The sequence below is a fragment of the Platalea leucorodia genome, assembly GCF_965183815.1.
Source record: "Platalea leucorodia genome assembly, chromosome: 15".
Classification (NCBI taxonomy): Eukaryota; Metazoa; Chordata; class Aves; order Pelecaniformes; family Threskiornithidae; genus Platalea; species Platalea leucorodia.
The window spans coordinates 1,711,713-1,728,856 of record NC_138837.1 but is presented as its reverse complement, the minus strand read 5'-3'; positions in this window follow the sequence as shown (position 1 = coordinate 1,728,856).

Below are 17,144 nucleotides of genomic sequence, written 5' to 3'. Positions count from 1 at the left end.
TCTGTAATGATTTTACATACTTACACACAAACTATCACTATAATAGCTGAATACCTAAGAGTTAGACTTCTCTGTTAAAGCTGAGAACTACTATTCCAATTTCATCCTCCTTTACATTCCATCATTCAGAATTGTTGACTGAATTCTAGTTTTTGACATCTTGTCCTTCTTCATTTCCCTGAGCCTGTCCTTTCATGGTTCTTCTGTTGCATCTCTAATAATTTCTTCACTTATCCTTAATCCTGACACATCTCCAACTTTCTGAAGGTATTTAGCGGAGCTATATTTTTGCTGCCTTCTCCCCCTTCCAACCAATCTTATTTTGGTGTAATCTCATTGTCAAACAGATTCAGCTATCATCCCTATGTTGCCAACTGTCAGATCCACTTATTTATTCCAAACTTGTCTCCCCCTATTCAAACTGAAATCTCACCTTGTCTTTTTGAAACGTCTTCATAGATACCTAACCATCAGCTGTTGTTCAGAATGGGGCTAAAGAGAATTCCTTCAATCTTTCCTCTCCTGCAAGCTGTCCACACTCTTTTCTTAATCACTCTGTACATACTGCACGTCATCCAGGTTCATAACCGCATATGATCAGTGCTTCTCTGAACAAAGTCCAAAACACTTTACATAAAAAAAGGAAGGAAAAAGAAAAAACAAACAAAGGGTAGTTAAAATATCGAGCAAGCAGAAAGTGATACATCGAGAAGCCTGAATATTGAAGTATTCTAGCTACAGAAAAGGTAAAGCACAAGTGAAGAAAAAGCAACCTTCTTCTACACTGACCCCCTGGTGTGCTTTAACTGTGACCTCAAGGAGCCATATCTAGATAGGAGAGGGAGTTCAGTTTCCAAGGCCCATTCAATCGTAAGCTCCGCTGCGAAGTCTCCCAACATGGGGTCCAATTAGTGCCACTTGTATTGGTGAATTTTTTTTAGAGACCTGCGGAAAGCAACTGGAATAAGATTCTCGGATTAACTTTACACAGGCCACTATACAGCTCTGGAGCCCTATACCATTTTCATTCAAGGAAGATTGTGACTGAAGTCAGTAGGAGATTTTTACTAAGTAATGAAGGATCAGGTCCATCCTTTTGTTAATTTTTTATCATTACCTGGTTCCTATCCTGCTAGCCACTTTTCCATCTGTATTTTTATTACCTTTTCTATAAATTAGGAATAGTAATATTTACTACTTCTGTTAAGTGCTTATAGTTATATCAGTAAAAAACAGGTAATATTTAATTTCTAGAATTACCCACCTGCCACTGAACTAGCAAAGCCCATATAAATCATTCCAAATGAGTGCCTTGAGAAATGTTGAGTCCCAAGTTAAGCATTATAAAAGCTGGAAAGATGCAGAATGAAAACTAAATATAAGGTCCATCAGCTAGATTTTTTATTAAAAAAGAATAAAAGGTCAATTATTAACAGAAATCAAGTCACACTAGCATGAGAAAAACAGAGGGGGAAAAAACTTGCTTAGTCATCATCCAACCCTGAATTCAGGCTGTGAAACCTTGTTGTCCCATGATCATTTTCTTTTGGTATAACCCAAATATGAACTATACACAGAGAAAGAGAAAGAAAGAAGAAAAGTGAGACAAAATTAGCCTTCTGCTCAGAGGACACTGGGTTATCTTGCCTGTTTCTTATCCATTGATAATAAAAAGTAAACGAAAAAATATGTGTAATTCTCTGATATGCTAGAGCATATTAACTGTTAAACTGTCACTGTATCATTTGGACTGACCACTGTTTAAAACACAGTAGAAGGCATTAGCATTGTAAAATGTTGATTGGTTAAGTTACGATTCCAAGAGCAAGGCAGACATCCTTCGTGCCGATCAACACTTTAAGCTGAATTATATTGTTTAGTAAATGGTTAAGACAAAGGACAGTAACATTTGTAAATAAGTAAAATGATTGATATAACACGGGGGGGGAAACATAAAAATACAAAAATGGTTAAGACAAAGGACAATAAGCTTTGTAAATAAGTAAAATGATTGATATAACATGGGGGGGGGAACATAAAAATACAAAACATTTTCTTCAGTTTAGAAGCTGATAACACTGTTCAAGAAAATAATGACGTAGTTCAGTCTAACTAAACCTAAGGACCACAGAATTGGGTCCACTGCTTGTATTTTATATCTGCACTTAGCTGCTGTCTCATATCAGATGAAAAGGTAGTTCTCAAAACTATTTTAAGAAAAATCACTCCTTGCCATGTAAATTCATGCTCACCAGCGATTACTCACAAATACTCCGTTGGGGAAACTGAAATAATTAAGTAAACAATTTAAAAGCTGAAGTAGAAAGAGTTGATTGCTCTAGCTCTGCTCACCAGGCTGCTGAGATATAGGACTCCTTACCAGCATAACAATATACTTGGAAACAACTGGAGTTCCCATTTTGTCCCTTGTAATAAGCTAGTAAGGTCGGAATTGGTAAATGGGGGAAAGACAATGAGTATAGGAACAGCTTCTATTACTAATCCAAGCATTGTCCCTGCTCTATAGGTATAACAGAGGACTATAATCAGTATCTTGTAGTAGTGCCAAACATATTGTTTAACATACATTATTTAACACAATACCAACTTCATTGATCTGCTATGAAATTAATACTTTGAATAACTTTTAAAATCGAGTGCTTCATATCTCTGAATTTCTGGGGGGTTTTTCCCTTTCTCCCCTTTTTCTAATCTCTGACCTGCTGGTTGCTGAATAAAACAAATAGTCTTTCACTGTTCCTGGCACGGTGTTTACAGGAGTTACTGTATACCTGTGGCATTTGCATCTTCGCTTAATCAAACTGCAATATATAGACACATTCGGTCCTGAAAATGGTACACAATTTCCTCTTTCTCCCTCGCTTTCCCCTAATAGCAGGGAGGCACTAGAGGGTTGCACAGGGATGTGTGTTACAGGCTGCCTGCAGGACCCTAGCGGACTAGGCTGTATTTAATGAGCGCGTCTTCACTGACAGATTCATTATTTGTGTTCGGTCGCTTCAAGTCAAAACTGATTAGTTACACTTACTGCAGCAAAGATTTAATGATTTTATTGTTTATCTTCAATTTATTTTGATTAACATCTCCGTTCTTTTCATTGCAAGTGCAATTAGGTGTAATATAACAGCGACTACTTTAATTTTGCTGAAATTAAGATGAATAAGTGACGGATTATGGCACTTTGTTTAACAAATAAATCATAGTTAAGAGGACTGTATTAGTAATAAATGAAAAAACAGACAATCTAATTAAAATGCACGGAGCTGATAGTTCAAGTTTCCAGAAATGTAATGAATTTTCATTTTAGAAATCGACTAGACTTAGGTGTAGTACTTATTTATTGACAATAAGATGACAGAAAGGCACATTATTTTGTAAATCATCTTAATTTCTTGTATAATGTTGGTGGAAGGAAGTACAAGCAATGAAATGAAGGTGCACATTTAAATTTTTTTAGGAGCCAGGATTATTTTGTCAGGAAACACTGCAATTAAGGTATGGCTAAAAAAGAGACTGAGGGACTGAAATGAAGAAAAAACTCATTAGTTCAATTCTCACATGTTCAGACTTCAGCATTTTCTGCAACAGATGAATATTCTCCAAGTCCCAGCCACAATTTTCCTTTAAGTTCATAAGATTCAATTCACTGCCACACAGCAAAAGCCTCAAGACACGTAAGATGGAAGGAAGAACTAACATGAAGAAAACTGAACTCAACAAACAGTGAGCACATCAAGATTGCTCTATACAAGCATCCCCAAATCATGGGGCAAGTAGCAGGGCAGCAATCCTGGAGCCAGCTTACTGTGGGGGTCGTATGGGCTTAACTTCTGATTGAGGAAAACCAAGAGGAAAACGAACCCTTCAGAATCAGAAACTTTATCCCTCTGATGTTTAAAAGACCTTGTATTTGACAGGACAGCTTTGAAGATAAAGACCGAAGCACTCTCCAGCTACAGGCTGTTCAACACCCCACACTGCTATCTGCAATGCACTTCAGTTTCGCAGAGTTCAGTCATATTAGAAAGGAGATAGGGGAGACATTTTTTAGTATATTGTGCTGTATTTTTGATGCTGCTGTATCTTGCCCAAGCTCTCTTTACAGAGCCTGGAAGAGCTCGGCTCTGTTCCACACATCTCCATCATCATTCCTTCCCACCACACTATGTCAGACCGGCCAGTTGCTCTCGGCTGGCCAACATATAAATTTGTTAATAAAAATGTACACTGACATCCTTGACTACACATACGAGATATCTCTAAACTAAGAGGTTGGCACTAAAGATGAGAGAGGACGAGGAGGGTCTTCTGCCTTTTTCTTAATGTGCAATATTCATTTTTTTGTCTGTAGGAGGATTTTATTCCAGGGATTAAGGTTAGAAAGGACTAAGAGAGAGCAATATATGCTCTGTTAAGACCTCGTTCTGACTTTTTTCCCCCCTTTGTATTAGGGATTGGGGGGGGGGGGGGGGGGCGCGCAAGGAGAGAAGAGAGGAAGAAACAAAGACTGCAGTCCCTAAGATCACAAAACCTGCAAGAGAGTAGTTTGTTCTTCCTAAATTTTTAAGCGCTATTCTTACATTACAGTTTCTCTCTTTAACTGTTTTAAAACATTTTTCAGATATTAAGATGAAAGCCACTACTGAAAGAAGTATTTATTATGATTTAGTAGCAATTTTTTGTTTGGTTTTCTACCTTAGTTAGGACTTTATCACTATACAGTCCTTGAAATACAAGAATTTCAGTAGCAATGCAAATTTGTTCCGGCTAAGGATCTTTAAAAGGGACTTAAAAATCGTATTTTAACAAATGTCTGCAAAAAATGATAATTGAAAAATAATTCCTGTCTTATGGGTGTAGTGGAAAAAAATTACTGAAGCCAGTTTTACTAGTGTAAAATAAATAAAGGGGAGGAGGAGGTGGAGTGAGGAGCTTCTAAGGCCTACTTTCTTTGTCCCTGATTATACTGATCAGGTCTACTAATTGCATTAAAACAGGTAGCTCTTCCTAAGTGTATAAAATAAAATAAATAAAAAAATCTGGGTACTTTTAACAAGGCAGTATACAAACTTCTTTACAAGTGTTTCTGTGTGTCACAATCCCTCTTCTAATATTAGTTTTCAATATTTAATAAATAACTAGATGGTAGATAAAGACAGAGCAAGAGGGAGATAGAGAAGCAGTGATGCTAATGACCAAATCAACCTGTACAAAGCAGCCCTGCTCTGACTGGAGCCCCAGTCATCAGCTGAGTGTCATGCAGGAGAGCCAGCCGAGCTGGGGGAGGCTGTGGAGGGGTTGGCGAGCCGGAGACTGGCAGCATCATTGGTTTGAACGGGCCGTGATTGATTTGTCACCAGAGGCCCATTTGACTGGGCGAAAAGCCCTTCTGATCTCAATCTCTCTCTGCCTCCTTACCTCTGCTGTCCCTTTTTCCTTCTCTACATTTTGACGCTGGCACAGCAGCTGGGCAAGGGGGCTCAAGTTGAGGCTGACAGAGAGCAAAAGGGTTGAAGGTCACTGCTGCTGAAACTCTGTAACGACTGACAAGGGAGATCCAGCTCATCATACTGCTCACTTTCTATCTCGCCTTTAGAACTCCAGAGGTTTACAAAGCCCCAAATACACCTCCACACAAATACACCAACGCACCATTCCCCAAACAGAGACACACAACCAAAGCCTCTCTCTCCTCTCTTCTCCTCTCTCTGTCTCTCTCTCGCACACACTCACGCACACACACACGCACACACACACGCACTCTCTCTCTCCCCACCCCTTCCACCTTCCTGTTATCTGTGGCTGGGAGAAACCTCTAGATCTACAAATATTAATTACAAAGGACAACGAAAGGTAAGAAGGCGTCAATTATCCAAAGGTGTCGTGATGTTATTTCAAGTCAATTGCAAATGTGTGAGGGGGAAGATTTCGCCCCAGTGATTCCTGTCTGCTTGGCTGATGGGGACCGGAGCTGATTCCCTCCCAGAACTGCTGCAGCTATGCCTTAAACCACACACTTTCCAGCAGGAGCCATCAGCATGGGCCTTTCTGAATTCTCTCTTTATTTCATTCATTAAGGGCATTAGGCAAGTTGGAATTTGTATGAAAAGGATCCTATGGGAATACTGTCTCCAGGGTAGGTATTTTCATGACTTTCCACATCCTGGGGCTCTCTCTGTATCTCTCTCTTCTCTTTCTCTCTCTCTTCTGTTAGATGGAGCTTTAAAGGAGGCTGCCCTCATATTCCAACTAATCTGGGGAAAGGAAATACTCTGAGCTGCATATGAGTGAAAAAATATTTTCTTTCTTTTATAAAGTGGCAGTTACTAAGAAATTGTGAGACCTTTCCTGCTTGATTTTGTTAATGGGCTTTGTTATTATCATTATTATTCCTAGTTGTTTTCAGGTTTTTCTCACACAAGAGTTTTTCATGACAATTGCCTTCGTTATCCAAAAAGAAAGAGATAGCAGACTGGACAACAGCAAAATAATATTAATCAAACAAAGGCAGACTTTAAATTAAACGGGCTGTTGTGTTCCCATAAAAGCAGGACAATCTCAATACTCTAGCTCATTTCACTTGGCAAAAGAACATGGCATCAGTTTTTTAACTTTAAAAAAGTTTAATGAACACGAATGGAGAAATAATTTTTCTGTGTATTTAGCAGTCTATAAAGAAGAGAGAATGCTTTAACTTTGATCGCCACAATTAGTTCCCTGGGTATCTAGAGGGGAACAGGGCAGCCCTGGGAGCCTCAGTTCTTTAGATACAAAAGCATTTAGATCGCTTTAGAGCAGTTAATCCTGAGACTGGCTAGGGTCCCTTTTGTTTTCTAACTCCATTGTGGGTTTTGTTCAGTTTTTTCTATTCGCATGATTGACTGCCCAATGGATGCTAATTATCCAAATGTCGCTTCTGTCCTTTGAGTGACTTTCTATGTATTATGGGCAACTGTCATGCATTCTGTCATTCTATATCATATTACATGTATTATCATATGAAAATGGTACTCTGCATAAAGGAAGGTGTCTGAACCAGCAGATGCTGCAAATATTTAGAGGACTTGCCTAATTTGAATGGATTTTCTATAGAAAAATTGGTCAGAAAGCCTATAGGGGAGAGTCAGAAATTGAAAGTTTATCAGGTAATTATTTTTGTCCTTTTGCTGTTTACATGATAATGTACAAAGCATTAACTGTCTCTGCTTCTGAAATCTGCAGCCACCTTCCTCCTCCCGAACCAGGCAACCCGTCTGTATTTATTAGAGTATGACAGCTTAAGCTAATTAAACTGATATCTGTCTAAAATAATAAGCCCAGAAAGTTAGAATAAACATTATGATTATAAGCAGAAAAGGCAGCTATACAAATGTAGCATCAATGTTATATTTTAATGATAATCTGAAATTCCTGGATGAAAAACATTGGATGTGGAATTACAAACAAGAATAAAGTTCTGCAAAGACATTTTTCACTGTAAATATTTTTTACTTAGATCTTTATCTCTTTACACAATATTAATAAGGCTGAGGGCTAACACAGCTGTGAACTTGCATATTTTTTATTTTATACATATGTGAACATATATTTAACAGGATATCAAGGGAAAGGTTTTTACTACAATTTTTCCACTAAAATAAACTTAACACACCTCAGTGTAATGTGCATGCCAACACTTAACAGGAATGCAAGATTTATAACGGTAGAGCTTTTTAGATTTGCACTCTGGGGTCCATTGAATCCATAGGCACATCCAGAGTTTCCTCTCCTAAAATGTTAGGATAGTGTTTTATATTTGCCATTGATATGAAATCCTGTGGATATATAAGGCTGAAATTCATGATCTCGAGCTTCATCAAATATATGTGCAATAAGTTTCCATTAATGGTAAAGCTAAATCATGGGAAATATGTACTTTATGAAACAACAAAAAGATAGCATAGAAAGACTTGCTCTGCTGTATCAAGGTGCTTTGAAATTTTACAATGATCAAATATACATGATCAAGCTGTGCTTGTTAGGGTACGAGGGGCTCAAAACGGTCAATGATTATTGATCAGACTGTTAAGTATTTGTTCACGATTCTTTATATCCCAAAAGATTCAGGGAAATGAGCAGTGAAAAATTGCATCAGAGTCCACCTTTGTTTGAGATTGATGGATCAAAATAGAGTATTCATTCGCCAAATCTATTGGAAAAAATGTGTAGTAAATTATGACATAAGGACTCCAAGTACAGAGATTAGTATTTCCTTTTTTTTAAGATTATCTTTGTGAAATTATAAGTGTTAATTAAAAAATGTAAAGACAGAGTCTTTGTGGAACATGAATAGTGAATTATTGATAAGAGCAGATTTACACAGCAAAAGCAGAGATACCATCAGAGCTTATCAGTTGACCTTTACATTTTACCTTGCATTTTGCTCACGACAAAAATTTTTTAACTGAAGTTGCAATAACAGTGATGTAAGAGAATCCATGAGGTGAAAATGGAAATTTCTGTTACTCTTACAAAATAGAAAATCTTACTGAGGTGCAGTTACTGTCTTTTGGTAATTGAATAAGTATTACTCCTCATGAGTAGTTCCAATTAAATGTTGTTGGCTTTTTTTTTTTTATTATAATATCATTTGGCAAAAGTCTCAAATTATTTGAATAATAATTCTTTCTTGTTTCTTGAGATTTCTACAGTGTCTATTTCTACAAGTCCATTATATATATTATTTAATATTTTAAAATTATCTATAAAGTTTGTTCCATAATTCAAAATATTACACATGTTGAAAGAGAGTGCTAATGTATAATTCTTGCAAAATCATGAGGCATACTTTATTTGATTTCATTATGCTGTACATTATATAAATTCACAAGATCTTTCCTGAACACAGAAATCTCTTAAGATAAACTTACTACACATTAAAGGAAACTACTGAACACAAAGAAATATTTCTGCAGATATTTGCCTCTAAGAAATGATAACATATGTCTATGTCTGAATCTACAAATAGATCGATGGATACACACACATATGTTCATTCACACACACACATAGCCTCATACAGTCATAAATCTTATACATATTTATATAAACAAATTTACATACTGCATCGTTTGTAAATCTTAAAACCAGCAATATGTATTTTGTGTCTCATTTTCAGATGTTAATTCCCTTAAAATTACTTAGTATTTTTCCAAATGAAAATTACATTGAAAATAATCAGCCACACTTATATAAAAAGTTTGAAAAGTATAAAATTGGCAAAATGTCACTGATTGGTTGGAAATGCCCTTTCACCTTATTGTGTCTGATCTGCCACTTAATTAATCTGTTCTTGTCTGAGAGCAGACAGTGTTAAAGATAAGCAGCACAGTGAGCAAAGTCTACAGCACTTTGAAAGTTGAAAATATATTCAGCTTTTTTTATAAAATAATTTTACTTAACTATATTTATAAGATTTCATCACTACTATTTCAATGTCTGTCTTATCTGATTTCTTCTTATTGCAAGTATTTACATATAAGATTCCCTGCATCTGCTTCTCCATTTCTAGCTCTATCTATTCTCATTACCTAGGCTAGGACTGTAAAGTTTGCATCTGGTTTCCATACCTGCTTTCTGTGTTTTGAAATCATTTTTCAGAGACAGGCGGTGGGCATTCAGGTAGTCCAGATAAGGGTTTATAGTGACAAAATATTGACTGGATTTGGTATTCACTTATGAAGGATGACGTTAGTGCCACAAAAATCCCTGTGATGTACAGGGAATAGTTAATTAATTAAAGGACCTGCTAATTGCTACTTGAGGTACTGTGCAGAGATGATGAAGAGTGCTTGGTACAAGGTTAGGTTCTCAGTTTTGAGTGAACATTTTCATTTAAAAGATTTCTTTAAAGTACATCCTAATTTTTTTAATGTTTTTTCAGGTTACTGTATCTAGTTCAGACTCAAGTGTTCAATTGAGCTTCAATTAATTATAATATATAGTCAGGGTTCTTTAGCTGGGATAGATTGATGGAGAAGCTTTGTTTCATTTGGTGCAGGTGGCACTGTTTAATAAGCACAGGAGAGAGTGAATAATGTAGTGTTTGCAAAGAGAAATAAATGCAAAAGAGAGGTGCAATTAGATCAGCTCAGAGAAATAAAGGATAAATATTAAACGGTCAGGTATCTTGCAAATATCAAATAAAATAGTAATAAGTATCTCATTGAAAACTGCCATTTTAATTTACGAATATCTAAAAGCACTGCTTTAAAATAAATCTAGTGAGCAAGTCTTCTGCCTTCATTAGGCAGGCACATTTCAATATCTGGAAAATACCAGACTTCTAATTTTCAAACTCTCCATATTATTTTTCTTATACTGAAGTATAAGTAGGATTCTAAATTTAAAATATAAACACAAGGACTTAAAAATTAATTTCTATATTGTATTATAAAATACCTTAACCTTTGGCATTCTTTTCTTTAATTGGAGCAATGTTATATTGGAGAAAAATGGAAAATTAATCTGTGAAAACTTGTAAATCATTATCAATGATTTACTAGCAAATGAGGGGCTGTATGCTTCACATGCATGTACGGAAGGTAAAGTTGCAGAAGATTACTGAAAAGAACAACAAAATTGTAGATAAAAAAGTAAAGCCCTTGAGAATGAAAATCTTCTAATTGCACACAAAAAAATAAAACCAAGTATATACTTCTGAAAATAACAAATAGGGGAAAAAAAGAGAAATATTATTTGACTTTTTTTAAAAAAAAAAAAAGTATCTGGTAGCTAAGAGGATAGTCCTGTGAGCTACTTAACAAAATAATGTGAATGTAGTAGGCATTTCAGCAACACTTCTGCATCTAAAAATTTCAGCTGTAGACAGATTTTCCACAGACGATTCCCCCCTACTGCTAACCTCTTAAATATACCTATAAAATACAAAATGTTCCCAATCACCTCCAATAAAGGAAGCTTCCTTACATTAAATGCATCTAATATTTGTGTTAGAAATCTGAAGTGCTTTCTGATGTGGTTAAATTCACAAAGAAATGTGGTTGTAGAACAGAAAGGAATGTATTGAGCACATCACTGAATATTTGCAGATGGATAGAGAGCTGTGGAAGTTTACTTATAAAATATGGAATTAATCACATTCTTAGCCTCTGATTATTCAAAGGAGGCAATACTATTGGACTCTTTCTCTACAAACCTTATTTTTGTTATGCAGCCGTGTTTACCAAATCCATGATATACCCAATCAGGGCAGCCTCCCGAACCTCCAGGATTGGCTGATATTGAACTTGTAAAATGTTTATGAGTGAGTGTTTGCCTGGTAATGCAGCCCTGGGTGCCCTGCTGTCAGCATGGAATTACTGATACTATTACACAGAGAAGGGGCTTGGAGGGAAGAGAGAAGGGGAGCTGGGTAGCCAAAGGGAACTTTCTTATCTGAACTCTTAACGTGCACTTAGACAAAATAGTTTTCACCAAAAAAATACCCTCCCCCTTTTGTTTTTTTAAAAAAAAAAAAAAAAATCTGTCCATTTACACTAAAAAACTGTTCCTACAAAGAATCTTATTTCACTTATTTGAGCTTTAACTGTAGAGCAAAAAGATTGGTCTGTAGTAAATAGATTAAAAAAATTCAGAAGCAGCTACACTACCAGATGCAAAAAGAGACATTTTTGCAATCTTTGCCAAATTGTGTGCATGAAATTTACTGAATTACTAGTAATTACCACTTCATATTTTGTAAAGTTATTCTATTTAAATTATTTACCATGGTAGATGCTCAAGTCAGCCAATCAGATCTAAACACACCACCAAAAATCTATATTCCCCAAAATAAAACCCCGAAGCTATCTTAAATATACAGCTACTGACCTTCAGAATCATATTTTCTTTACCAATTCACTGTAATAAAAATGAACATTTTGTCATCACTTTGGGAAACTGTGCCAAACACCTTAAAACACATGTCACATGCCAACTTTACTTCATTTTTCTCCTCGGGGAATAGATACATCTGGAATCATAACCACAGATAAAAACCTTGACAAAATTGCACATGAGCCCAGCCCTTCTCTCCAACACCTACCTTTTCATAACATTTAATACAATATTAATATCGGTTACTAAAAAGGCTTCCAACCTTTACATTTCTGACATAACATGTTCAAACCCATATTTCACACTTCTTGTTCTGTTTTAAGTTCAGTGGATTTAACAGGACTCTGGAGAGAAGATCATGTGGTTGAAGATTTCCCTCCCTCTTTGACACCCGTAGAGGCAGTTTTGGAATTGTTTAAATAGCAGTGGCTATATAAACTGAAATATGTAAGATAATGGGCATCTTATTTCTCTCTCGCATCTATAGATACATGCTTGTATTTTTATCTGTAATCTATTGCTTGTACCAGCGACAAACAATTTCAATACAACATCTGGGCAAAACATTCTGAATACTTTCCTTTTAAACTGTATGCTTTATCTTTCCTGCATATTCCTGGTTTACCAAACAAATACAATTAGCTAATATTATATAATACTATTATTTGGTCTTGTTTCTCTCTGATTGACAGTTTTTCAAATCAAAATAAAACACATTCTTAGTCGATCATCTTCTTGAAAGTGCGCTACTGTTTTAAGCTCGGTTTGCTTCTGAGACAGCTAGAGATCTTAGTCAGTCAGGGGTAAATGGTGAAATTACAGATCCAACCCATTCCATACTCTCCCCAAAACGCTTGGCTTAGGTAACATTTAATAGCTAATTCCTGGACTGATATTTTTACTGCATGCTTTTATAAAACATTCATCAGCTGGTATTGCAAAGAAATGGAATTTGAGAACTTTGCAAATCTTCATTTATTATTGTGTTTGTAATTAATACCATGCTGGAAGTACCTCAGGCAGCTCACTGTATGGCTTTGTTCATGTCAGAATGGTGATAGCAACCTCTTTTTGTTACATATTTAACAGCTTTGAAAGACATTTTTTTAAACAGCAAATGTAGTAGACAGCTTTAAAGCAAAGGACATTAAATAGGTTGCCAATTATTCATTCAGCAGCTCTATGTGCGTCAAAAAAATGCATACCACCAAATTTTCCTGAGACAAACCACTTAAATTTCCTGTGACTCATACACCATTTTTGCACTAACTGGATAAGGATAGCAATCATTTAGAAAAAGAAACAGATATAAAATGTTTCTTGCCCTGGAATACTGAAAAAAATCTTTAAAAATATGTCCATTTACAGTTAGGGGACAGCATTTGTGACAAGGAATGTCCTATTTTTAAACTGAACAGCGTTTCTTAATAAGATTACTTCATTATTCGCTTCCACTTTAAAATGACCCGAAGTGTCTAACTCGGTATGTAAGAAGTGCGAAAAGTGATATATGAATGGAGTAATAATTTCCCTGAATCGTTTCAAGTCAGTCTATAGAGCAACTGAATCTGAAGCACGCTAGTCTGTCTCCGGCAACTCAGGGAGATGAAGAGCTGAGCTGAGCTCCACTTGCTGACAAGAAGCAAACTGTCTCACATTTTAGGAGAACAACATCATTGCCTATAAAAATGAAGAAGAGACAAAATAAATAAAACCAGTTAATGTTGTAGTTAACTTGCAAATCAAGTAAATCTGTTGGTACAGTATTTTAGAAATAAACGATAACAGCATCACACCAAACACACATTTCTGAACATATAAGCGTTCTGATTTTGATTTAATGGTATATCAGCGTCAACTATTGCTTCCTTTGCTGGTACACACTTCCTGATGCCTACTGTGAAGGGTGCCCATATTTACAACTGAGTAAGATGATTAATTACACCTTGTCAATCACGGTGCATGAAGACATAACACCACAGCAGACAATGAAGAAGATGCCTGAAGCTACAATTACATTTTAATTCATAGTTTATTGTATGTTCCCATATATTGCAGTCTAATAACCGTAGGGGCATCGAAAACATATGAGATATCAATCACTCTGCCCCCTGGTCTTTCATGTTTATATTATTCCACAGCGTTTAAATTACCATAAGTAGTTACTTATTTTCTAAGCTTTCTTCTCTTCTCTCTTACCTTTTGCTTCCATTTATCTTTTATTCTTAGTACCTTTATCCAACAGCTATAAGTATTTGATGGAAGTTTGTAGCTCACTTAAAATCTGTAACAGACAACCTGAAACCCAGCAATTAGCAAAGACAGCTTAGACTTGTGTTCCTTTGTTGAAGGAGGCGTTGAATCTTTTGTTCTGATTTAGTCACGGTAGCTGGGTGGAAGCTGGTACCTCATTATGTGGTTGGTCTGTTTGTCTGGTAGGTAGCAGATGGTACTGGAGATGACGTTACCAAGAGAGGCAGGGTAGAGAAACTCAAGACCTGTGATTTGTTCACCTGTCACCTATAACAAAATACAGGTTAAAAGACTTTATTATTAGCTGCACCATTTTCTTAAGGAAAAAACTCTCATTTCAAATGAGTCCGCGTTTGATTCTAAGGATTATTTTGCTATAGCAATTTTTCTGTTGCTCGTTATTCAAGAAGATCCTGGATTTTATTCTGAACAATGTAAATGTCATTCATGTGTCAGTGTGTACATTAGCAGCTTTGTGTTTACATTCTGTTACTCTCCTTGTGTTTTGGTAGCAAGGGTTGGATGTCTTCTTGTGTTTGTATACCCATTAAGGAGATAATCAGAGATAGCCTGTGAACTGGAGGTCATGCCGTACCTTTTTAACGTGCTATTGGTATTATTGGTTCCATCCACTTAGGCCATACTGTTACATAAAATATTGTGTTTTAATTCCATAAAATATATAAAATCTTTTTGATAATTAGCAATGTCAGAGAGAGCGTACAAATCCGTGACCTTTCTTAACTGCAAAACGTATGTAATCAGTTATGTGACAGGGAATTAAACTGGTATTAAAACATCTAAGGGTAGTACAGTATGCAGCTATAGATGAGGATCTATACAGCAAATTGCTTAAGCACAACACAACGGTGCTCCACAGTGGTGTACGTGGTGGTGTCCAGTGAGCAATATTCCACCTCTCTGGTACTGGAGCCAAATCTCCCACCACAGACGGTATTTGAAATGTCTTGCAATGTCACGGAGGAAGGGAAAGATTATTTTATCCAGATAAATACTACACAGCTCCACTAATTCTGTTGCGGAATTCTAATCCGAATGAAAACACGAACTTCCATTGTTTCCGAGGTCTGATTTTAGGCCAGTCTTTGGGTAGTTCCCACAGATGGCAAATGAGCTTGCACTCTGTATGGTTTCTTGAGGGGTCTTGGGGCTGCTTCATATGCATTTCTACACGAGACACTTTGTTCTCCGCTGTGACATGCAAATGTCTGTAACTAGGCAGAGCAATCCCAACAGAAAGATGATAAAAAGCCTAGATTATTGTAAGAAGGGAACACCTAAAACCAGCAAAGCTTGACTAGAAACGGAGTAATTCCAATTACAGCAAAGATAGTCTTAACGGTACTAAACCTGTAAGAGGCAAACCGCTGTGTCAGGAAACAACACCTAACAGTAATACGCTAAGTGATGTAATAATTTGCAGTCACGGATTAGGCAGCGAGTCTCATGATCTCAGATGTGCATTCAGATTTACTTTCCGTTGTGCTACCTTTTCTAATATAATTAGAAGTGTGATACTTGACATCTTTAATACTAATTAGTCCTTCCCTACTACCCACCTTCTGGATAAATATTTAGACATCGGGAACAGTTTCCCTGTGTACTCTTTGTCTTTTCTGGAGACTTCCCGAAGCTTCTCCTCAAGTTCAGAGACCTTCCTGGCCTGCTTTACTTACAGTCTACTTGGACGTAAGAGAAGCGAGAGGCCTGGGTCAGCGGAAGGCTTCACGAACTTGAACGACACAAACTATTCTGTTCTAATTTTTCATAATGAGCGTTGTTGGGTGCGTCCAATTAGCAATGAAAACTTGGGGAATCGTGATCTGGGAGCGTAAACAAACTTTTGACCCCCTCCTTCTCCCGCGCCGGAGGCATTCTCCCCCGAGAGCCTCTTTGCTGCTCCGAGGGAGAGGCGTCGCTGGCCCTCACCAGGCGGCACGGGCAAACCCGCCAGCGGGGCCGGGCCGCGGCCCTCACCGGCCGCCTCGGGCGCTCCCGAGGCCACGCAGCGCCCGCGCCGCGGCGGGCAACGGGACGCGGCAGCGCTGGGGCTCCCCGGACGCCGGGTGCCGGGCCGCAGGGGCCGGGCCGGGCGAGCGGGGGCGAGCGGGGGCGAGCGGGCAGGGCGCGCGGCGGCCCCGCGCCCCGGCGCGCCTCCCAGCCCCGAGCACATGCCGGCGGCCCGGGCGCGGCGGCAGCCAATGGCGGCGGGGCAGGACATGATGTCAGAGGGGCTGTAGAAAAGGCGCGGAGCCTCGCGCGGCGGCCGGGCTGCAGAGGCGCCGCTCGCTCGCAGGCGCCGCGGCCCCGGCGGCTCCGGCTCCGCCGCTGCGCTCCCCCCCGCGGCGCGGCCGCCTCGCCTGCAGCCCGGGCCCCGCCGCGCCGCTTTAAGGAGAGAGGGGGGCCGCCGAGTGCCCGTCCCATCTGGTGCCCGTCCAACTCTTCCTCCTTCCCCCCGGCTTTTTCTCTTCCCAATGAGCTCCGGCGGGCTGGGGGAGGAGCGGGGGAAGGAGCAAACTTTGCCCCTGAGCTGCCGCCGCCGCCAGCCCTCCGGACCGTGAGTGCGTGCGGTGGGCACCCGCCCCAGCCTCCGTGCGGCACCAGCCTGCTCTCCGCCTGCTGCAGCCTCCCTCTCCCTCGCTTTCCTCCTCTAAATTCCGCACAGTACGATGTAGGGGGCTTGTCGTTATTATTTTTTTTATTTATTTCTCACCGAAGATGGTTTAATTTTTTATATTTCTATTATTTATTAATCCTTCCCAACCGTAAACCTGCCCAGCCTCTTCTGCCAGCTGGGCCAGAGCATAAAGCCTGGGACTGCACCTGGGGCAATGAGCCCCGCACTGAAGAAGCCTCCTAGAGGGATGTGCCGGGGCCGCGCAACAGACTAGATCCGAGCCCCGAAGCTTACACCACCAGTTATCCCCTCTCCCTCGTCCCCTTCGCCCGCCTTTTCTGCACCCCGTCCCCTT